We start from the raw sequence: 24,881 nt of genomic DNA on the forward strand, positions 1-24,881 counted from the left end.
CTTGATATGTTTCTGGTAATGGCATAGAGGCCCCTGTAGAAACATTCAGAGCTACAATGCCATTCATTTGCTGGAGAACGTCATTTAATGTGAGCCTTTGCCACGTATGTCTATGTCGTCATTGCCTGATATATTTGTATGACTGCATCACTTAGCTATTTGAATGTGTTACAGTATGTGTTATGTTTGTCTATATGTGGTAACATAAAGAAAACCAAAGCTTTAAGTTTGTTGATGAAATAATTCTCACTCATGCACACTTAACGTCACTCGCTATCTTGTCAGGGCATCAATTTCACCGCTGATTAAAGAGCTCCATTTCAATAGCTTCATTATGCAGAATTAATTTGCATCCTCATCATTAGCATGTTGTCTGATGTTCATAAATGTAGCAGAAGTTTGTGCATTTAAATCTACGGCACATGCATTGCAGCTAATCAACCTAATATACACTACCGTTCATAAGTTTGGGGTCACTTAGAAATGTCCTTGTTTTTGAAAGAAAAGCACATTTATGTCCATTAAAATAACACATTGATCATAAATACAGTGTAGACATTGCTAATGTTGTAAATGACTTGAAACTGGAAACGGCAGATTTTGTTATGGAATATCTACACAGGCATACAGAAGCCCATCATCAGCAACCATCACTCCTGTGTTCCAATGGCACGTTGTGTTAGCTAATCCAAGTTATCATTTTAAAAAGCTAATTGATCATTAGAAAACCCTTTTGAAATTATGTTAGCACAGCTGAATCCTATTGTCCTGATTAAAGAAGCAATAAAACTGGCCTTCTTTAGACTAGTTGAGTATCTGGAGCATCAGCATTTATGTGTTCGATTACAGGTTCAAAATGGCCAGAAACAAATAACTTTCTTCTGAAACTCGTAAGTCTATTCAAATTCGGAGAAATGAAAGCTATTTAATGGTAGCTTCATTAAATAGTACCCGCAAAACACCAGTCTCAACGTCAACTGTGAAGAGGCGAGGATGCGAGATGCTGGCCTTCTAGGCAAAGTTCCCCAGTCCAGTGTCTGTGTTATTTTACCCATCTTAATCTTTTATTTGTATTGGCCAGTCTGAAATATGGCTTTTCTTTGCAACTCTGCCTAGAAGACCAGCATCCCGGAGTCGCCTCTTCACTGTTGAAGTTGAGACTGGTGATTTGCTGGTACAATTTAATGAATCTACCAGTTGAGGACTTGTGAGGCGTCTGTTTCTAAAACTAGACACTCTAATGTACTTGTCCTCTTGCTCAGTTGTGCACCGGCGCCTCCCACTGCTCTTTCTATTTTGGTTAGAGACAGTTTGCTCTGTTCTGTGAAGGGAGCAGTACACAGCGTTGCACGAGATCTTCAGTTTCTTGGCCATTTCTCACATGGAATAGCCTTAATTTCTCAGAATTTGAATAGACTGATGAGTTTCAGAAGGAAATTCTTTGTTTCTGGCCATTTTGAGCCTGTTATCGAACCCAGAAATGCTGATGCTCCAGATACTCAACTAGTCTAAAGAAGGCCAGTTTTATTGCTTCTTTACTCAGCATAACCGTTTTTCAGCTGTGCTAACATAATTGCAAAAGGGTTTTCTAATGATCAATTAGCCTTTTAAAATGATCATCTTGGATTACCTAACACAACGTGCCATTGGAACACAGGAGTGATGTTTGCTGATAATGGGCCACTGTACGCCTATATAGATATTCCATAAAAAAATCTGCCGTTTCCAGCTACAACAGTCATTCACAACATTAACAATGTCTACACTGTATTTCTGATACATTTTTATTTTTATTTTAATGGACAAAAATGTTTTCTTTTTTTTCAAAAACAATAACATTTTTAAGTGACCCCAAACCTTTGAATGGTAGTGTATATGTTTTTAGAACATTTGTACATGCTTAAAGAAGGCATTAACTGAATCTGAATAAATGACAAATGTGTTATGGCATCTACCATAAACATCCTCCTAACATGCATATTTTGGGGTCTGCCGACTATTGTAAAAATCTGTGATATTCTTCTGCATTGTAAAGAATCAGGCAGAATTAGCTGAATTTCCATCCAGAAGTGTCTTGAAGGCTGAAGGGTAGTCATGCATGCTCAGGTCCTCAGTGCTATGGTTCGCAGGCTGAGACAGGAGGCTGGTGGGCTGTCAGTCTAGTCACTGAATAATGAAACCTGTCAACCCGAGGATCGCTTTCAAAGTCAAGCATTTTATGTGCAGAAATCCACTGTTCAGGTACCATTGCTTTTAATGAGTCTTCTTTTCAAGATGGACAGGGGGGGGGCAAGGGAGCTGCTAACCCTGTAAATTCTGTTTCAAATAACTCACAGTTGTGTCTTGGTGGACAATTAGAGCCATCTCCTATATGGCGGCAGCAGACTCCATTCTCTGCCAATTGTGGACGATGCTAAGGGATTCAGCTATTTAACCACAAGGCTTTAACAGGGACAAACAAACAAGCCCATTGTTCTAACTTAACTACGAACAGACCGCCAAAGTTAAGCCCTGCCTTGGATGTTGTTATAGAATAAATTTGACTCAATTGCGTTGAACCCCTTTGCCAAAGGATTGTGCAAGTCACAGTAATGTAACCAGCAACATTTTCAACAGATTGTCTCAAAACTATGGATTTGTCTTGACTGCATACAATTTATCTTATAAACACATACAGGACATTAACACATTACAATCATGTTACCAAAATGTTTATACATTTTCCATGTGTTACTACACTGTAACGATGTGCGCTGAGAGTCGGGAAGCAAGTTCAGTGAGTGAGGGCTTTAATAAATAAACGCAACAAAAAACAACAAACAAGAAATACAAACAACGCACAGACTTAACACTGGAACAGAAACAATGACGTCTGGGGAAGGTCCAGGTGAGTCTGATGACGCGCAGGTGCGCGTAATAATGGTGACAGGTGTGCGCCATAACGAGCAGCCTGGTGACCTAGAGTCCGGAGAGGGAGCATACGTGACATACACATTTATTTGATTATACAGTACTAAGTAGCACACAATGATTCATGGACCCAGAACAATCAGGAGTGGTTATGTCAAACCGCCCTTACATACTTAAAAAATGTCTGAGTCATGGAGCTCCATAAGGGCTGTGCTTAATTAATTAAACAGGCAGCCCAATTCTGATATTTCTTCCACTAATTGGTCTAGGTGAGAAAGCTTCTGAGCCAACCTCATGGTAACACACCTACTATAGCTAATCAAGGTGCTGGTGAGCAGCTAATTAGTAGAATCTGGTATGCTAGGTTGGAATGAAAGTGTCCAGGTTGGAATGAAAGCCTGCAGGAGGGTATAGTAGCTTAGCAGTAGGGTTTCCCAAACTCTGTCTTGGGGCCCTCTCTGGGTGCACGTTTTGTTGTTTGCCCTAGCACTACATAGCTGATTCAAATAACCAACTCATCATCAAGCGTTGATGATTTGAATCAGCTGTGTAGTGCTAGGGCAAAAATAGCTACACAAGCATTTGTGTAAGAGTATTGATAGCTAGCATAGTATTAAGCCTAGCATTCAGCAGGCAACACTTTCACAAAAACAAGAAAAGCATTCAAATAAAATAATTTACCTTTGAAGAACTTCGGATGTTTTCAATGAGGAGACTCTCAGTTAGATAGCAAATGTTCAGTTGTTCCAAAAATATTATTTGTGTAGGAGAAATCACTCCGTGTTGTTCATCACGTTTGGCTAAGAAAAAACCCCGAAAATTCAGTCATTACAACGCCAATCCTTTTTCCAAATTAACTCCATAATATCGACAGAAACATGGCAAACGTTGTTTAGAATCAATCCTCAAGGTGTTTTTCACATATCTATTCAATGATAAGTCATTCGTGGCAGTTGGGTTTCTCCTCTGAAGCAAATGGAAAATGCACGCAGCTGGAGATTATGCAATAATTGCAACGGAGGACACCAAGCGAGCACCTGGTAAATGTAGACTCTTATAGTCAATCTTCCAATGATATGCCTACAAATACGTCACAATGTTGCAGACACCTTGGGGAAAAGACAGAAAGTGTAGGCTCATTCCTGGCGCATTCACAGCCATATAAGGAGACATTGGAACACAGCACCTTCAAAATCTGGGAAATTTCCTGTTTGAAATTTAATCTTGGTTTCGCCTGTAGCATCAGTTCTGTGGCACTCACAGATAATATATTTGCAGTTTTGGAAACGTCAGTGTTTTCTTTCCAAAGGTTATCTTTTATCCAAAAAATAAAAGAGCGCCCCCTATATTGAAGAAGTTAAAGACCATAAAAAATGGCACAGACGGGCAACATCTTATGAGTTCCAACCTAACTGCTATTTAGTTACTTTTTTGGTGTTTATATTTACCTTTTTGTACAGCAAGTTCATACTATTATCACATTGACCGTTGACAGTTACTAACCTCAATTTGACTTCAAATCCATCCAGCTGGACGACTCTATGTACGTAGAACTCTGTGGTTTCTCGATGCAGCAGCTCGATTGGATGAAGGTAACCTCAGGCAAGTCCAAAGGGGGAGCAGTGTGCCTCTATGAATATATCTTTCATCTACTTCGGTTTTATAGCGGAACTGTGCCTAATACAAGCAGCTGAGAAATAAATATAACACTTATTTCACTCCACTCATCAACCACTGTTTGAGGAGCATGCTTTCGCTGCGCGACAGGTGATATTTCCAGCCCAAACTCAGTATACCCAGTGCTTAATTTGGGAAACCAAGTGAAATCTGTTCAGGAACATCGATAGTAACATGTTTTCGTAACCAAACATATTTCATTAAACTGACAGCCCCTCTGCACGCTCGAGAAATTAATAAAGAAGAGAGAGGAGGAGATTGAAAAGCATGGTGGTGTGATATTCTGTACCACCCAGTTAATTATACAAATATAATACATTTTCTATTACTAGGTTATTCAAAATCAAACACAAATTCACTATAATTGTAAGCTATATGTAAGCCGCCCAGCACAATCAATTAACCAACTGCATCGCCTAGGTCTTTACAATATCTCCCAAACTCCTGAGTAGACATTTTGGGGCATAGCATACTCCATCAAGTATGCATAATAATATAGTCCACACTCAAAGGCGATTACTTGAATTTGTTTAATTTTGGAGTATAGGCTTGACCAATTAACATCTATGCTTTTCTGCACTGTGTAATATGCGATAGGCTATGCATTGTATAAGGTACAATCATGATTTCATTTTTTTCCCCCGGGCTTGGGCTCTTAGGACTATGCGTGTGCATAAGCTCTAATATGTGTATGGGTGTTTTGAATTCATCATTATCTTAGAAAATGCGGTCCATTTTATTGCGTTAGGCTTTGAAACAACATCCTCAATGACTGTGTTTTTCACTTAGAAGTTCAACAGCAGGTTGAAACTTTCTTCAAATTGATCATCACAGTGAGGTGATTTTTAAAAGCAGGATACTGTTTTGATGATGTGTTTGATATGATTTTAATTTGCATTTACTTTTATGTCAGAGTGGTTAGAGGGACAGTAGAGCCCTGAGTACCAGGCTATTAGGACCTTATGGTCGTAAGCAAGTTGGGCACCACCAAAGCGTGTCCAGAGTGCATAAGAGGAGATTACCATGACTCAATGGTCACGTGAACGTTTACTGCCGGTGTGGCAGTAATACGGTCACCGCAACAGCCCTAGGCACGACAGAACCTCTTCCCCCTCAGGAAACTGAAAATATTTGGCCCTCGGATCCTCAAAAGGGTATGGAGCTGCACCATTGAGAGTATTTTGACTGGCTGCATCACCACATGGTATGGCAAATGCACCTCCCTCGAATGGCATAGTGCTACAGAGGGTGGTGCGGACAGCCCAGTACTGCACTGTCTATATCAGGCGGTGTCAGAGGAAGGCCTGAAATTGCCAAAAACAACAATGTTCTTTATTTTACTACTATTATTATCAAACCTGATGTCTAGTCACTTTAACCTGCATACATGTACATATCTATGTCAATTACTTCATACCCCTGCACATTGATCTGTTAATGGTACTCCCTGTATATGCGACAAATCACCTAGATTTGGTCTTAGGTAGCAAAATGTGATTTTGTTTTTACAGTGGATAAAAATAGAGACTCGGAGCTACAAAATGGTATTCTGCCTTGAAAGATGATCGACTTGTAAGCTCACTTTTGAGAATATCGTCTTTGAATGTTAAAGTATATAGTGAAGAGCTATTCTTTGTCTCTTGTTATACTATTTTTACTGCATCTCACTGCAGCTCACCATTCCTTATTCATGGCTGTGTCCTTAGGCAAAATTGTGAGTGAGCCCATGGCCGAGAAGCAACCCCACACATGAATGGTCTCAGGATGCTTTACTGTTGGCATGACACAAGACTGATGGTAGCGCTCAACTTGTTTTCTCCTGACAAGCTTTTTTTCCGGATGCTCCAAACAATCAGAAAGGGGATTCATCAGAGAAAGTGACTTCACCCCAGTCCTCAGCAGTCCAATCCCTGTACCTTTTGCAGAATATCAGTCTGTCCCTGATGTTTTTCCTGGAGAGAAGTGTCTTCTTTGCTGAACCCCCCCCCCCCAACATTCCACTGAAAAGGCAGCGCGGGAAATTCAAAAATATTTTTTTGAAATATTTAACTTAACAATTAACAAGTCCAATAGAGCAAATGAAAGATAAACAAACATGTTGTTAATCTACCCATCGTGTCCGATTTAAAAAATGTTTTACAGCGAAAATACAACATATATTTGTTAGATCAGCGCCAAATCCAAAAAAACACAGCCATTTTTCCCAGCCAAAGATAGTCACAAAAGCAGAATTAGAGATAAAATTAATCACTAACCTTTGATAATCTTCATCAGATGACACTCATATGACATCATGTTACACAATACATTAATGTTTTGTTCGATAATATGCGCAAATCTCGGTTTACATTGGCGCCATGTTCAGAAATGCCTCCAAAATATCCGGAGTAATTACTGAGAGCCACGTTATATAACAGAATTACTCATCATAAACTTTGACGAAAGATACATGTTTTACATATAATTAAAGATACACTGGTTGTTAATGCAACCGCTGTGTCAGATTTTTTTTAAACGTTCCGAAAAAAGCATACCATGCAATAATCTGAGACGGCGCTCAGAAGTAAATATATTTCTCCTCCAGGTTGGAGTAAACAGAAATTACATAAAAAATATTACCTTACCTTTAATGAGCTTTCATCAGAATGCAGTGCAAGGAATCCTAATTCCGCATTAAATCGTTGTTTTGTCCAATTAGCTACTTTTGCTAGAACGTTTAGTTCACATCTCCAAAAGCTGGCGCTGGTCCAGGTGAACTCGGACGAAAACTTCAAAAACGTATATTCCAGGTCGAATAAACTGGTCAAACTAAGTAGAGAATCAATCTTGAGGATGCTATTATCATATATATCCAATAACCTTCCAACCGGAGCATTCGTTTTTGTCTACAGAGTAATGGAACGCAGGGTGATATAATGACTACTGCGCGTAACCAGGAACTGGCATTCTGCCAGACCAGTGACTCAAATAGCTGCCATCCGGTCCCACATCACACTAGAGGCTTCATGCCACGTTCTACTGACTGTTGACATCTAATGGACAGCGTAGGAAGTGCGAACAGATCCATATCTTATTTGGATGTGAATAGGCGATGAGTTGAAAATCAACCAGCCCCAGAATTTCCACTTCCTATTTTGAAGTTTGCCTGACCTATGAGTTCTGTTATACTCACATAGATAATTCAAACAGTTTTAGAAACTTCAGAGTGTTTTCTATCCAATAGTAATAATAATATGCATATATTAGCATCTGGGACAGAGTAGGAGGCAGTTCACTATGGGCACGCAATTCATCCAAAGTGACAATGCTGCCCCCTATCCCTAAAAGGTTTTAATCCACCTGTCGTCTCAGATTTTGAAATTATGCTTTACAACGAAAGCAATCCATGTGTTTGTGTAAGTTTATCGATAGCATGACAAAACATTAAGTACACTTAGCATCAGGTAGCTTGGTCACGAAAACCAGAAAAGCAATCAAATTAATTGTTTACCTTTGATGATCTTCGGTTGTTTTCACTCACGAGACTCCCAGTTACACAACAAAGGTTATTTTTGTTCCATAAAGATTATTTTTATATCCAAAATACCTCAGTTTGTTTGTCGCTTTATGTTCAGAAATCCACAGGAAAGAGCGGTCACGACAACGCAGACGAAAATTCCAAATAATACCCGTAATGTCCACAGAAACATGTCAAACGTTTTTTATAATCAATCCTCAGGTTATATAAATATGTAATCGATAATATATCAACCGCAACGGTCTTGTTCAGTAGGAGAGTGAAATGAAATGGCTGTCCGAACTCTGTTGCGTGAGCAAAACTCATGTGACCACCTGACGCGATGTTATCTTTCTGGCTCATTTTTCAAAATAAAACCCTGAAACTATGTCTGAAGACTGTTGACACCTTGAGGAAGTAATAGGAAAAGGAATCTGGCTGATATCTCTTTAAATGGCGCAATGCGAGGCTATGGAACATTTTTTACATTTTAATTTTACCCCCTTTTCGTGGTATCCAATTGTTAGTAGTTACTATCTTGTCTCATCACTACAACTCCCGTACGGGCTCAGGAGAGACAAAGGTCGAAAGCCATTCGTCCTCCAAAACACAACCCAACCAAGCCACACAGCTTCTTAATTAACACAGCGTGCATCCAACTCCGAACCCAGAGTCTCTGGTGGCACAGCTTGCGCTGCGATGCAGTGCCCTAGACCACTGTGCCACCCGGGAGGCCAGCACCAATACATTTTACCTATAATTTATCTTGATATGACAAGGGTTGAAAAGGATTTGTCAGTAGATTGTCGAAATTATTCATGATGATGACTGCTCATCTAGCGAGCTTGCCTGCTAAGATTTCGAAAGTATGATGATGACATGATCAGCCCAATCAAATGTACAGTAGATATAACATGATTGGAAATCATTTTATCTGTAGCCAATGACCTTGAGCCTTCTTGGCACTTCTAGTGTAAATCTATGGCAGCACAGTGGGCTTGAACTGCCGCGCTCTCCCGGTAGATTCTGCGGTGACATAGTGTCCCCAACACTGAGCCACTGACGGTGCAACTAGAAAGGATTACCAACGTCTACGCTCTGTGCTTTTGCTGGCTGCCCCTCCACCACAGGAAGCACTGAGCTAGGCTGAAACACCTGAATTTTGGAGCTGTCCAAGAAAGAGACCATGTTTGTATGCAGCTTTATTACCTCAAGGATTTTGTTTTCTACAAACTGTAAAAAATAACATGCAAAACAGTCAAATAGCTAAACATCTGGGGCTCAAAACAGAGTGATGGGTCACCACTGTAGTGTACACTCGCTGTATGTGACATATATTATTTTATTTGAGGTTTAACATATAGCTTAGTACAAGACAGACAAGTATGTGCAGCTTAAATGTATGTGTATATAAGTTACTCATACTTATGAGACTGCAAAGATGAGTATAACAGCCTCAATATATGATTAACAACATACTACTGTAATTTGTGCCATCCGTTTTGTTACTAAAGCACCTTATACCACCCACCACTGCGACCTGTATGCTCTAGTCGGCTGGCCCTCGCTACATATTCGTCGCCAGACCCACTGGCTCCAGGTCATCTACAAGTCCATGCTAGGTAAAGCTCCGCATTATCTCAGTTCACTGGTCACGATGGCAACACCCACCCATAGTACGCGCTCCAGCAGGTGTATCTCACTGATCATCCCTAAAGCCAACACCTCATTTGGCCGCCTTTCGTTCCAGTTCTCTGCTGCCTGTGACTGGAATGAATTGCAAAAATCGCTGAAGTTGGAGACTTTTATCTCCCTCACCAACTTCAAGCATCTGCTATCTGAGCAGCTAACCTATCGCTGCAGCTGTACATAGTCTATCGGTAAATAGCCCACCCAATTTTACCTACCTCATCCCCATACTGTTTATATTTATTTACTTTGCTGCTCTTTTGCACACCAGTATCTCTACCTGTACATGACCATCTGATCATTTATCACTCCAGTGTTAATCTGCAAAATTGTAATTATTCGCCTACCTCCTCATGCCTTTTGCACACAATGCATATAGACTCTCTTTTTTTCTACTGTGTTATTGACTTGTTAATTGTTTACTCCATGTGTAACTCTGTGTTGTCTGTTCACACTGCTATGCTTTATCTTGGCCAGGTCGCAGTTGTAAATGAGAACTTGTTCTCAACTAGCCTACCTGGTTAAATAAAGGTGAAATAAAAAATAAAAAATAAAAAATGTTTTATCTAAATAGCTTTTTACAGTTGAATGTTATAATATTGGACTCATTAAACTGATATTCTTACAACATTCTCATATCTGCTGCAATTTGCATTTTTGTGTTAAAAATTCTGGTGTTTGAACTAGTGAAAGCATGGCAATAACTTTTCTTTTCATTATTCACAGATTTACTTATCTGATGACATGGCAGGCACACAGGCAGGCAGCACACCTGAATTTCAGCCAAGCTAATGCTCGTTTAAGATATATCAGATTTATTTAAAAAAGCTAATTTTCAGTGTCTGTGTCCAGTGTATGTGCTTTTTTGTTAAGGGGGTGTTACTTTGGCACATAATGTCATGAACTTAAAATAATAATAATAATAATAATAATTAACTGAATGTATGGTGTTTTTGTTTCCTGCATATGGCCCATCAGTTTTATTGTTTATTGTTATGCTATAAATTATTATTTCATGGTTGTACGTGATAAAAATAACTAGTAAATATTTAGCAAATCTGAGTAATTACTACTTCAGTAAGGATCTACAATTTTATTCCGTGACCTTAGATACAGAAACGTTTTGATGGTCTGACCACATTGTTTAAAAAAAAATATTAACTGCAATTGCTAAATACTTCCAATAGATGGCAGCATAAGATCATAAATGACATTTCAGAAGATTCGTTTTCTCCCTGGATACACCACTCCTCATCATAGGAAATCTTACGCGCTCTTTTTCCTGTCCCTTTTCACAATGCTAACGCCGAGGAACGACTGAAACATTATTTTAACAGATTACTGTGAATTACTATAATGATGATTCATGTTTATTACTAACTATTTTCGTGCTCATGTTTTGAAATTTAATTTGCTAACTGCAAAGGTTGCATGATGTAATTACTCTGCGAGCTGTGGAAGATGCACTCTTTTGTCTTTTCTATTTCGAAGCTGTTCACTTGCACTGCCATATGAGATATTAAGATGTTTTCAAACTTCATGTATATTAGGGTTGAGGTTAGTGCATTTGACTAGTAATTATTTGGATGGAGTTCAATACCTGCTACTGTTATTTTTTTTGCTTTCCCAAAAGCAACACAGGCCTAATACGGTATATATCTAACTAACTAACTAACTAACTGTAAAGTAATGAGCGATCATTTTAGAAAATCATGGGACATATAGTCTTCGGTTGCATGCTATTTTATGTCAATCATATTGTTGCTTGTAACCTATAACTGATTCTGCGTGGTCTTATGCTGCCATCTGTTGGAAATATTTAGCAATAAAAAGTTATTAATTCACATAAAGACAGTGGTGAGGCACCTGAGAAATAAAGTGTATTTTATTATAAGTTCCTGAGATCAGTCTCAAACCTGTCCCACCTATCCCACGCCCTAACCCTAGTTTATACCTAGGTATAGGATTAAGGCTATAATAGATTATACCGAGGGATAGGTTTAGGGTTAAAGCTAAAATAGGTTATACAGTGGGGCAAAAAAAGTATTTAGTCAGCCACCAATTGTGCAAGTTCTCCCACTTAAAAAGATGAGAGGCCTGTAATTTTCATCATAGGTACACGTCAACTATGACAGGCAAAATGAGAAACAAAATCCTGAAAATCACATTGTAGGATTTTTCATGAATTTATTTGCAAATTATGGTGGAAAGTAAGTATTTGGTCACCTAAAAACAAGCAAGATTTCTGGCTCTCACAGACCTGTAACTTCTTCTTTAAGAGGCTCCTCTGTCCTCCACTCGTTACCTGTACTAATGGCACCTGTTTGAACTTGTTATCAGTATAAAAGACACCTGTCCACAACCTCAAACAGTCACACTCGAGCGGCATTACTCACCCATATATACATATGGGTGAGTCATTCAAGATTTGTAAAAACTATCAAAGTGGCATTATTAAAGTGACTAGTGATCGATTTATTAAAGTGGACAATGACTTCAAGTCTGTATGTAGGCAGCAGCCTCTCTGTGTTAGTGACGGCTGTTTAGCAGTCTGATGGCCTTGAAATAGAAGCTATTTTTCAGTCTCTCAGTCCCAGCTTTGATGCACCTGTACTGTCCTCGCCTTCTGGATGATAACGGGGTGAACAGGCAGTGGCTCGAGTGGTTGTTGTCGTTGATTATCTTTTTTACCTTCCTGTGACAATAGGTGCTGTCGGTGTCCTGGAGGGCAGGTAGTTTGCACCCGGTGATGCGTTGTGCAGACCGCACAACCCTCTTGAGAGCCCTGCGGTTGTGGGCGGTGCAATTGCCGTACAAGGCGGTAAAACATCCCGACAGTATACTCTCAATTGTGCACCTGTACATTTTTGTGAGGGTTTTAGGTGACAAGTCGAATTTCTTCAGCCTCCTCAGGTTGAAGAGGCGCTGTTGTGCCTTCTTCACCACACTGTCTGTGTGGGTGGATCATTTCAGTTTGTCTGTGATGTGTACGCTGAGGAACTTAAAAAACATTCCACCTTCTCTACTGCTGTCCCGTTGATGTGGATAGGGGGTTGCTCCCTCTGCTGTTTCCTGAAGTCCACGATCATCTCTTTTGTTTTATTGACGTTGAGTGAGAGGTTGTTTTCCTGACACCACATTCCGATTGCCCTCACCTCCTCCCTATAGGATGTCTCGTTGTTGTTGCCAGCTCTGAAACCAGATTGCATAGCAGAAAAGGTATGGTGAGATTCAAAATGGTCGGTAATCTGTTTGTTGACTTGGCTTTCGAAGACCTTAGAAAGGCAGGGTAGAATAGATATAGGTCTGTAGCAGTTTTTTCAAGAGTGTCCCCCCCTTTGAAGAGGGGGATGACCGCAGCTGCTTTCCAATCTTTGGGAATCTCAGATGACACGAAAGAGAGGTTGAACAGGCTAGTAATAGGGGTGGCAACAATTTCGGCAGATCATTTTAGAAAGAAGGGGTCCAGATTGTCTAGCCCGGCTGATTTGTAGGGGTCCAGATTTTGCAGCTCTTTCAGAACATCAGCTGACTGGATTTGGGAGAAGGAGAAATGGGGAAGGCTTGGGCGAGTTGCTGTGGGGGGTGCAGTGCTCTTGACCGGGGTAGGAGTAGCCAGGTGGAAAGCATGGCCAGCCGTAGAAAAATGCTTATTGAAATTCTTCAGTGCAGTGGGCAGCTGTTAGGAGGTGTTCTTATTCTCCATGGACTTTACAGTGTCCCAGAACGTTTTTGAGTTAGTTTTGCAGGAAGCAAATTTCTGCTTGAAAAAGCTTGCCTTGGCTTTTCTAACTGCCTGTGTATAATTGTTTCTAGCTTCCCTGAACAGCTGCATATCACGGGGGCTGTTCGATGCTAATGCAGAACGCCATAGGATGTTTTTGTGTTGGTTAAGGGCAGTCAGGTCTGGGGAGAACCAAGGACTATATCTGTTCCTGGTTCTAAATTTCTTGAATTGGGCATGCTTATTTAAGATGGTTAGGAAGGAATAAATAAAAAAAACAGGCATCCTCTACTGACGGGATGAGATCAATATCCTTCCAGGATACCCCGGCCAGGTCGATTAGAAAGGCCTGCTCGCTGAAGTGTTTCAGGGAGCGTTTGACAGTGATGAGTGGAGGTCGTTTGACCGCTGACCCATTAGGGATGCAGGCAATGAGGCAGTGATCGCTGAGATCTTGGTTGAAGACAACAGAGGTGTATTTAGAGGGCAAGTTGGTTAGGATGATATCTATGAGGCTTAAAGTGGTCCTATGGACAGATACTCCAATCTCCGCTGTGGAGCTTTGCAGCTCTTTCAGGGTTATCTGTGTTGTCTTTCTTGCTTCTCTGATTAATGCCCTCCTTGCCTCGTCTGTGAGTTTTGGTGAACAGCCCTCTCTTGGCAGGTTTGTTGTGGTGCCATATTCTTTAAATTATTTTATTTGGACTTATGGCAGTCAATTGAAAAACATTCTAACAGTATTTCTGATTCTCTTCTCAACTCACCATCACATTTAATGTGGGGCTATGACAGTCAATTGCAAATCACCACCAATAATGAGATGGGTGTGCTTCATGCATGTCGCGTCAGAGTCAGGGAGCGTGGTCGACAGTGCTGTCACATCCAACCTGGATCGATATTTGGTTTTGGCAAAAGGTAGCCTACCATGGGTAGCCTATTTGGCAAAGGGTAGCCTACCATGAGTTGTATGTGCTTCAAAACAAATGGGAACTCAAGTTCAAATCATGGTGTCAGTGATCTTTAGGTCGGAAAGTCGGAGCTCTTGAAAGAGGTCAGAGTTCTCGAGTTGGAATTCCAAGTTGAATGACCGTTCAAAATTATTTTTCTCAGTTGGAGCTACTATCTTTCCAAGTTCCCAGTTATCTGGAATGCACTAAAGTCGGAGTCTTCTGTGTTCCCGGTTCCAAGTTCCCAGTTGTTTTGAACGTGGCATTAATACTCAGAGAGAGATGGCAGAGTATTCCATTTGAGTCAGGAACCAAAACTCCTACATCGGGACCCATGAATGCGTTGTCTGCAGCATTCGGTCACATAACAGCTCAATGAGCTGTTCGATTTCACTTAACGGCATAGCAACTGAGCCAGGAACACAGTCAAACGGATTGGGAAACTAGAATGCAGAGGCATGCCCGCCATCTCGCCATAGATGAAGCCCCATCTGTGCAAAATACCACCATTTGAACCACTATGGAATCTGTTTTCATCAATATAGCCATGCAGCACACTGAACATCAATTATGCCATTTCATGCTCGGGAATTGTGAGACAGAACAATATGTCCTCATGAATAGCGAGGAAAAGTCAATGCATGGGCACCTCGGCCCTCAAAACTAACGTCCATTAGGAGAGCATAAACTGGGGATTGTTGAGTCATTCAGTCAGAGCATAAATCTTTGTTTAACAGCGTAATCTGACAAATGTATAGATGTGAGTTTCTGTGCCCCACACATTGTTTCCATCATATCAATTGTGGATGGTAATATCATAGCGTAGCAGGCCAAGCCATTCACTGTGGGAATGATTCAAGTGAGACAGTCATGTGAGGACTTTCCCCATGATCTTAGAGTGCACTCTGGATGAATTTTATATTTTAAATTTGAATAATTAAATAATTTTGAGCTACAAAGAAGATACTACAATATATAAACTCAACTCTTAAAAAGAAAAGTCCCTTTTTCAGGACCCTGTCTTTCAAGGATAGTTTGTAAAAGTTCAAATAACTAAACAGATCTTCATTGTAATGGTTTTGAACACTGTTTCCCATGTTTGTTCAATGAACCATAAACAATTAATGAACATGCACCTGTGGAACAGTCATTAAGACACTAACAGCTTACAGACTTTAGGCAATTAAGGTCACAGTTATGAAAACTTAGGACACTAAATAAGCCTTTCTACTGACTCTGAAATACACCAAAAGAAAGATGCCCAGGGTCCCTGCTCATCTGCGTGAACGTGCCTTAGGCATGCTGCAGGGAGGCATGAGGACTTGTAGGCCTGTTGTAAGGCAGCATTATGTGTCACAGCATCATCGGACTGAGCTTGTTGTCATTGCAGGCAATCTCAATGCTGTGCGTTACAGAGAAGACATCATCCTCCCTCATGTGGAACCCTTTCTGCAGGCTCATCCTGACATGAACCTCCAGCATGACAATGCCACCAGCCATACTGCTCGTTCTGTGTGTGATTTCCTGCAGACAGGAATGTCAGTGTTCTGCCATGGCCATTGAAGAGCCCGGATCTCAATCCCACTGAGTACGTCTGGGAACTGTTGGATCGGAGGGTGAGGGCTAGGGCCATTCCCTCCAGAATTGTCTGGGAACTTGCAGATGCCTTGGTGGAAGAGAGATGCCTCTGCAAGACCTGAAAAATCTGGTGCAGTCCATGAGGAAGAGATGCACTGCAGTACTTAATGCAGCTGGTGGCCACACCAGATACTGACGGTTACTTTTGATTTTAACCCCCCCCCCAAGTTGTTGAATCTTGTTATGTTCATACAAATATTTACACATGTTAAGTTTGCTGAAAATAAACGCAGTTGACAGTGAGAGGACATTTCTTTTTTTGCTGAGTTTGTCTTTCAGGGGTTTGGTCAAATGTGGATGGAAGCCTTTGGTTGGTCCTTGTGTTCAATTAACCAATAAAGTGATGTTAATCATCTCTTAATTTTTATAATCTATGGCGAAGATACTTTTATGTTTCCACTTTCGTCTGTGTCTTTGTAGTTACTGGCTAACTTGGACTTGGAATAAAACTGGGGGAGTTGTCATGTCAACACATCTGTCAGTGCTGCTGCGAACTGCAACAGAAGAGCCATGCCAGAAGTTGTATAAAACATTATTGACATCAATGCAGTCAATATGTACAGCATATATTATGGGATTTACCCAGACACCCCCCCCCATCTAGTTTCAACTGAAATTGTCCATCTAGCTTGATAGAACAGTGCTGACAATTCCATTTCAGCTAGTTATATTAATTATTCAGACAACATTTTGGCTATATTTTAAAGGGGGAAAAAAGTTGGATAAACACATTTGTGAAACCATTATGTGATGTATAACAGGATTGAGTGCAATTTCAATGTTGTTTGAGTTGCTTTGTGTATTAGCAAGCTTTCTTGAAATGCTCTCACTGCACAACTGCTCACTGCATCCAAGATGATTGACATAAGTGTTTTACTAAGCCCATTAGCTCCCCACCCACTCAGCCTGTCTGTTCAGCCTCACTAAAAGATTCTCAAAGTCTGAGTATGTTTTTTGAGGAATAATTATTATTGGTGATGTTTGGTTACTCAAATCTATTTTACATGGGAATCAGGATGACTGTGCGGACCTTTAAAATAGTCCATTAGATACTCTGTGTAACTTCACAAAATCAATTATCAGGTAAAAGTACACATCAGCTTTAAAGTGAAACTGACAGCATTTTAACAACATGAAATGTTATTCAAATCTGTTCATATACAGTGCGTTTGGGAAAGGATTCTGACCCCTTGACATTTTCCAAATTTTGTACCGTTACAGCCATATTCTAAAATGGATAAAATAAAACATCATCAATCTCCACACAATACCCCATAATGACAAAGCGAAAACAGGTTTTTAGAAAGGTTCCCTTTGTTTTGAAACTCAAAATTGAGCTAATGTTGTTGTGACCGTATTACCGCCATACTGGCGGCCATGAGTAAGGAAGGCAGTCAAATTCCACGTGACTGCTTCGTCATGGTAATTAGGCTTCTCCAAGCTCTGATGCTGCTGATGGTCATTATTAGCCTACCAAACTTGATAACTGCCTGGTACTGAGCCCGATATTGTCTAATCACTCTGACATCAATGCAAATATAATCGAAAATCGAATCAAACACTTCATGAGAGCCCATGAGCAACTTTTAAAGGACAGACTACTCTAGGCTAGTGCTTTTGTAGTTTGTTAGGCCTACTCATTTTGTTAGCTGAATAAAAGTAAATATGGACAGTTGTTCCAATATCTTCAATATGCACCTTGGAGTTGAATAAGGACATCCACAGCTGCGTTCCCGATGCATCTGTCTTCAGTGGTAGCCTGTGAGAAAGACTCAATCAAGTGATGGAGAGCGGTGTGAGTGAGGTGAGAGGTGCTTTGGAGCGGGCAGCATTTAGGGAGAAGGGCTGCAAAAGCCATGGATTCTTTTAGGGTAAATTATGGCCACACACATGGATGCTGCCGGGAAATGCCTTTCAAGCTACTTTTTTCAAATCATCATTAGAGTTGCATCATGCAGCCTTAAAATTTATTAAAAATCAAAACATATACCCCAACGTATGTAGAACAACTAAAGATACATTAATAACACTAAATGATATATGCTTATTTTAGATTTATTAATGTAAATTTAGTTGTTCTACTACTAACCCTAACCCGAAGCATGTAGGAGTACCTATTTCTTTGTTTACCGCTCAACACAGAATAGCCGCATGTGCGCACTCCCTCAAATCGTTTGGAGAAAATATCCTGATGATTTTGAAAGACACTGACCTGTCTATAAAAGGTCTCACAGTTGACAGTGCAAGTCAGAGAAAAAAACAAGCCACGAGGTCGAAGGAATTGTCCGTAGAGCTCCGAGACAGGGTTGTGTCGAGGTACAGATCAGGGGAAGGGTACCGAAACATTTTTGCAGCATTGAAGGTCCCCAAGAACACAGAGGCATCCATCATTCTTAAATGGAAGAAGTTTTGAACCACCAAGACTCTTCCTAGAGCTGGCCGCCCGACCAAACTCAGCAGTAGGGGGAAAAGGGCTTTGATGAGGGAGGTGACCAATGGTCACTCTGGCAGAGCTCCAGAGTTCCTCTGTGGAGACGGGAGAATCTTGTAGAAGGACAACCATCTCTGCAGAACTCCACCTATAACAGGCCTTTATGGTAGAGTGGTGTCGTGGAAATTGCACACAGGGACACTCAAAGTCAATCTTAAATTAATTGTTCTTTAATATCAGCATGCTGCAGAGGTTCCAACCAATTCATTGCACCAAGTACACATGTCGATCAGGAGCTCCACCGGGACAGTCCAGTTAGCTCTCTTATATACTGTGGCGTACAGCAGGTCAGCTACCAGGGGGAGACTCGTTGAGGTCTGGTGACAGACGGAGTGTACATCACGAGGCGATGGCTCCATCTGCTGGACGTGCCAGGTCTCGACGGGCTCGCCGCCCAGGACTAATTGGGGCTGATTGGGGAGTTGGTGAGTAATCAAAGGCTGATTGCTCACCAGCTGTAGAAGCCCCATAAAGCTGCCAGAAGGCCAGCACACAGGAGAGGACTGGGGGAGGTAAGGTGACTTCAGTGTAGTTGGAGACGGTACCCGAGCTAAGATCAGGGAGTTTGAGTTTGTGTGCCCGACAGCAAGACCCGGAGCCCAGAGGACGGTATCCCGGAGAGGGTCTCATGGGAGAGACCTATCCTTTTCTGTTGATTTTTTATTTAACTTCTTCGATATAGGGGGCGCTCTTTTAATTTTTGGATAAAAAAACGTTCCCGTTTTAAACAAGATATTTTGTCACGAAAAGATGCTCGACTATGCATATAATTGACAGCTTTGGAAGGAAAACACTGACGTTTCCAAAACTGCAAAGATATTATCTGTGAGTGCCACAGAACTGATGCTACAGGCGAAACCAAGATTAAATTTCAAACAGGAAATGCCCCAGATTTTGAAAGCGCTGTGATCCAATGTCTCCTTATATGACTGTGAATGCGCCAGGAATGAGCCTACACTTTCTGTCGTTTCCCCAAGGTGTCGACAGCATTGTGACGTATTTGTAGGCATATCATTGGAAGTTTGACCATAAGAGACTACATTTACCAGGTGCCCGCTTGGTGTCCTCCGTCGAAATTATTGCGTAATCTCCAGCTGCGTGCATTTTTCCATTTGCTTCAGAGGAGAAACGCAACTGCCACGAATGATTTATCATCAAATAGACATGTGAAAAACACCTTGAGGATTGATTCTAAACAACGTTTGCCATGTTTCTGTCAATATTATGGAGTTAATTTGGAAAAAGTTTTGGCGTTGTAATGACTGCATTTTCTTTTTTTTTTTTCTTAGCCAAACATGATGAACAACACGGAGCGATTTCTCCTACACAAATAATATTTTTGGAAAAACTGAAAATTTGCTATCTAACTGAGAGTCTCCTCATTGGAAACATCTGAAGTTCTTCAAAGGTAAATTATTTTATTTGAATGCTTTTCATGTTTTGGTGAAAATGTTGCCTGCTGAATGCTAGGCTTAATGCTATGCTAGCTATCAATACTCTTTCACAAATGCTTGTGTAACTATGGTTGAAAAGCATATTTTGAAAATCTGAGATGAAATTGTTGTTAACAAAAGGCTAAGCTTGTGAGTGAATATATTTCTTTCATTTCATTTGTGATTTTCATGAATAGTTAACGTTGCGTTATGGTAATGAGCTGGAGGCTATGATTACGCTCCCAGATACGGGATTGCTCGACGCAAGAAGTTAATAAACACCTGCAAAACCAAGCTAATCATACTCTGTCCGTGTCTGATCTGTGTACACGTCTTGACCAAACCCACTGGTCTGCCACAATACAGACAAGTTATGATTTAGCTTATTCACCATTCATAATTAATTAATCATTAACATTTGCTTCATTCATGTGACAGACTAATACCTCACGAGGCTTCTTCTCCCAAACACACACATTTATCTCCCTTAACCTGTTGCGACGAGCAAACCCGTATCCGGGAGCGTAATCATAGCCTCAAACGCATTAGCATAACGCAAAGGACATAAATACCCCTAGAATCTTTTCCTATTCATGAAAATCGCAAATGAAATTAAATAAATATATTCAAACACAAGTTTAGCCTTTTGTTAACAACACTGTCATCTCAGATTTTCAAAATATGCGTTACAGCCAACGCTAGACAAGCATTTGTGTAAGTTTATCATGGCATAATGCTATGCTAGGCTCTGCTGGCAGCAGGCAACATTTTCACGAAAATAAGAAAGGCAAAATATTATTTTTGTAGGCGAAATAGCTCCCGTTTCTTCAAAATGCATGGCTGAGAATTTGACCGGAAAATGCTACAACTATAACACCAAACTTTTTTCAAAATTTGCTCCATAATATCGACAGAAACATGGCAAACGCTGTTTAGGATCCATCCTCAAGGTGTTTTTAACATATATATTTGATAATATATCCGTCGAGGCAATTGGTTTCTCATAAGAAGCGATTGGAAAAATGGCTACCTCCAGTATTTTATGCGAGATTTTCTGCGGGAGACACCATGTGACCACATGCTATATATGGTCCCTTACAGGCATTCTTCAATGGAAATGCCTAGAAAGACGTCACAATGCTGTAGACACCTTGGGGAATATGTGGAAAACGTAAGCTCATTCGTAGCTCATTCACAGCCATATAAGGAGTCATTGGCATGAGGCGGTTTCAAAAAATGCGACACTTCCTGGTTGGATTTTTATCTGGGTTTCGCCTGTAACATCAGTTCTGTGGCACTCACAGACAATATCTTTGCAGTTTTGGAAATGTCAGAGTGTCATCTTTCCAAAGCTGCCAATTATATGCATAGTCGAGCATCTTTTCGTGACAAAATATCCTGTTTAAAACGGGAACGTTTTTCATCCAAAAATTAAAATAGCGCCCCCTAAATCCAAGAGCTTAATACTCCATGTCTATCTTCAACAATTCTCTTGTCCTTACTTGCTATACACCATATGTATCTTCAACCATTCTCTTGCCGCTACAGTAATATCCCTTATTACTCCATGTCCATTTTCAATCATTCTCTTGTCGTTAGTTACTATGAACCAAATGTATCTTTCTATACAAATATAGAATAGGACCTCGTGCTGTTATATCCCTAATCTCCCTTATTACTTATTATTACTTATTACTTCAATGATTCTCTGTCATTACTTCCTATGCACTATTAGTTCCTATTACTTCCTATGTATTTTTCTATACATATAGAATAACACCTTGTGCTATTATCACACTGCAGACTCTGTAATCTCCCTTATTACCCCATCTGCAAATGTGATATTTCAGTTTTTATTTCAGTAAAAAACAGTTTTTGCTTTGTCATTATGCAGTATTGTGTGTAGAATGATGAGGGAAAAAATGATTTAATCCATTTTAGAATAAGGCTCTAATGTAACAAAATGTGGAAAGTCTAGGGTTCTGAATACTTTCCGAATGCACTGTACACCCCCACTTTTAAAACATTTTCTGACAAGCGAGCACTTATATGGCCATTTTCAAGTTTTCGTAAATTCTTAGAATGTTTCGGAATTAGGTATACTAAAGCCTTTGTGAAAATGTCATAGCAATGTTGAGTGTAAAAGCTTCAGTGCGTTTGGACAATTAATAAATACAACCTAATAAAACATGTCTCCTCCAGGAGCAGAGTCTACCAGACGGTGTGCCATAGTCAATCAGAGCTACAGTCGGCATTTATGCAAACATCTATTTGCACACAGGCCTGCCATCATTCACTTGGCACTGGACTGTGTGTTTACAAGCAGTTGCAACAGCGACTTTAGATCATTAGAAGGCATTTGCCAAAAGCCACAAAGTACACCTGAATGGATTTCTGCAAATATATGACCAACGGGCTTAAATCGGTCTTATGTAGCAAAATTTGAAAGAGTGTTTTTTACATTGGATAAAAGTAGAGACTCACAGCTACAAAATGTTATGTCATACATAGTTGAGGAACTATGGGAAAGTAATTTTGCTTTGAAAGTCGATAAACTTGAAAATGGCCTTTGAATATTTTGGTACTACTATTGGAGAGCCCTTCTTTGTCTACACCTATTAGGCATCGTTCACATCCTCTTAAACTTTTGCCCCGCTCATCTCTTTAAGGATTAATCTGAGCGTTCTGTATTAAATTGCTAGCTACTTCCAGACACATAATGAGAGAATACCTCTCTCTGACCATTTTACTCGCCTTAACAGAGCTAGATAGGCTGTTTTCATGTTATCCAGAGTGTTGGTGACTGTAACTGTGCAGCTGGCAACAATTTAATTGTGCATTTTCCCGATGTTTACTGATACCGACCATATTCAATGGGTGATAATTGTTCGTCAATTCATCAGTTATTCTGCGATCTGGCACACTAAGACAAGAGAGTTTGTTAAGACATGTAGCTAGCTAGCTAAACAATGTACCATAATTCCAACTCATGACGTTACTACCCTGCATGAATCTGCAGGTACGGCTGAGATCCCTCCAACGGGATCGATATGACAACAGCCAGTGAAAGTGCAGGGCGCCAAATTCAAAACAACAGAAATCCCATAATTAAAATTCCTCAAAGAGAATTATTTCACACCATTTTAAAGATACACTTCTTGTTAATCCCACCACAGTGTCCGATTTCAAATAGGCTTTACGGCGAAAGCACCACAAACGATTATGTTAGTTCAGAGCCAAGTCACAGAAAAACACAGCCATTTTTCCAGCCAAAGAGAGGAGTCACAAAACTCAGAAATAGAGATATAATGAATCACTAACCTTTGATGATCTTCATCAATTGAAACTCATAGGACTTCATGTTACACAATACTGTATGTTTTGTTCGATAAAGTTCATATTTATATCAAAAAAATCTCAGTATACATTGTGGTGTTATGTTCAGTAGTTCCAAAAACATCCGGTGATTTTGCAGAGAGCCACATCAATTTACAGAAATGCTCATAATAAATGGTATGCATGGATCTTTAGATACACTTCTCCTTAATGCAACCGCTGTGTCAGATTTCAAAAAAGATTTACGGAAAAAGCTAACCATGCAATAATCTGAGTACTGCGCTCAGAGACCAAACAAGCTGGAATCCCAGTTCCATAATAAATGTTTGTTTTGTTCGATTATGTTCAAATGGCTACTTTTGTTAGCGCGTTTTGTAAACAAATCCAAACTCACGGAGCAACTTCACTAGGAGCAGACGAAATGTCAAAAAGTTCCGTTACAGTCCGTAGAAACATGTCAAACGATGTATAGAATAAATCTTCAATAATGTTCCAACCGGAGAATTCCTTTTTCTGTAGAAAAGCAATTGAACGCGAGCTACCTCTCATGTGAACCAATGTCACGAGTTTGTGGCACTCTGCCAGACCACTGACTCAAAGAGCCCTTATGAGCCCCTCCTTCACAGTTGAAGCCTTAAACAAGTTTCTAAAGATGGTTGACATCTAGTGGAAGCCTTAGGAAGTGCAACATGACCAATATCCCACTGTATCTTCAATAGGGGGTGAGTTGAAAAACGACTTCAGATATCCCACTTCCTGGTTGGATTTTTTCTCAGGTTTTTGCCTGCCATATGAGTTCTGTTATACTCACATACATCATTCAAACCGTTTTAGAAACTTCATAGTGTTTTCTATCCAAATATACTAATAATATGCATATACTAGTAACTGGGACTGAGTAGCAGGCAGTTTACTCTGGGAACCTCTGTGCACCTTATTCATCCAAGCACCTCAATACTGCCCCCAGCCATAAGAAGCTAACCAACCAGGTTCTATGGCTATAACTAGTCAAACAAATGTGTCTGATACGAAGAATAAGATCATACACATAACATTAGCTAGCGAGCCAGCCAGCTAACGTTAGCTAGCTAACAGTATACTTTAAGTTGACGTTAGGTTTATGCAGTTTTACTACGTGATATTTTATTTTTTTAAGCATCGTTAGACAGGATTACCTACACATACTGACCGCCTCAAATAGACAGAAGCGTGCTATATGGCAGACCAATCTAAACTTATCTCTCAGCATGTCCAGCCCATTCATTATCTTAGCCAATCATAATTTAACAATTTTATTTGTATTTACAGATGGCATACACGTTTGTTAAGTTCATGTTCATGAAAGTTCATGTTGCAGAAGCCAAAAAACACATTTTGATAAAAATAAAAAGTTCAAACGACTCTCCTGTGAAGTAGTGACCCGCGACTTCAGTCTAGTTTCCTGAAACGGGTCACATATGTTGATACCACATGGAAGTCCTCTTACATTTAAGAAAATACAGTCCTATTGATCAAACAACCATGAAGGAACATTAGATAA

At 40.1% G+C, this 24,881-nt stretch overlaps 1 protein-coding gene across 2 annotated transcripts in view; it reads left to right on the plus strand.

Annotated features, from left to right (window-relative positions):
- The window catches only part of LOC118396457 (chemokine-like protein TAFA-5), a 153,490-nt gene that overhangs the window by 91,863 nt on the left and 36,746 nt on the right, over positions 1-24,881 (plus strand). The window lies entirely within an intron of this gene.

Source organism: Oncorhynchus keta, chromosome 17, assembly GCF_023373465.1.
Source record: "Oncorhynchus keta strain PuntledgeMale-10-30-2019 chromosome 17, Oket_V2, whole genome shotgun sequence".
In the NCBI taxonomy this organism is placed as follows: domain Eukaryota; kingdom Metazoa; phylum Chordata; class Actinopteri; order Salmoniformes; family Salmonidae; genus Oncorhynchus; species Oncorhynchus keta.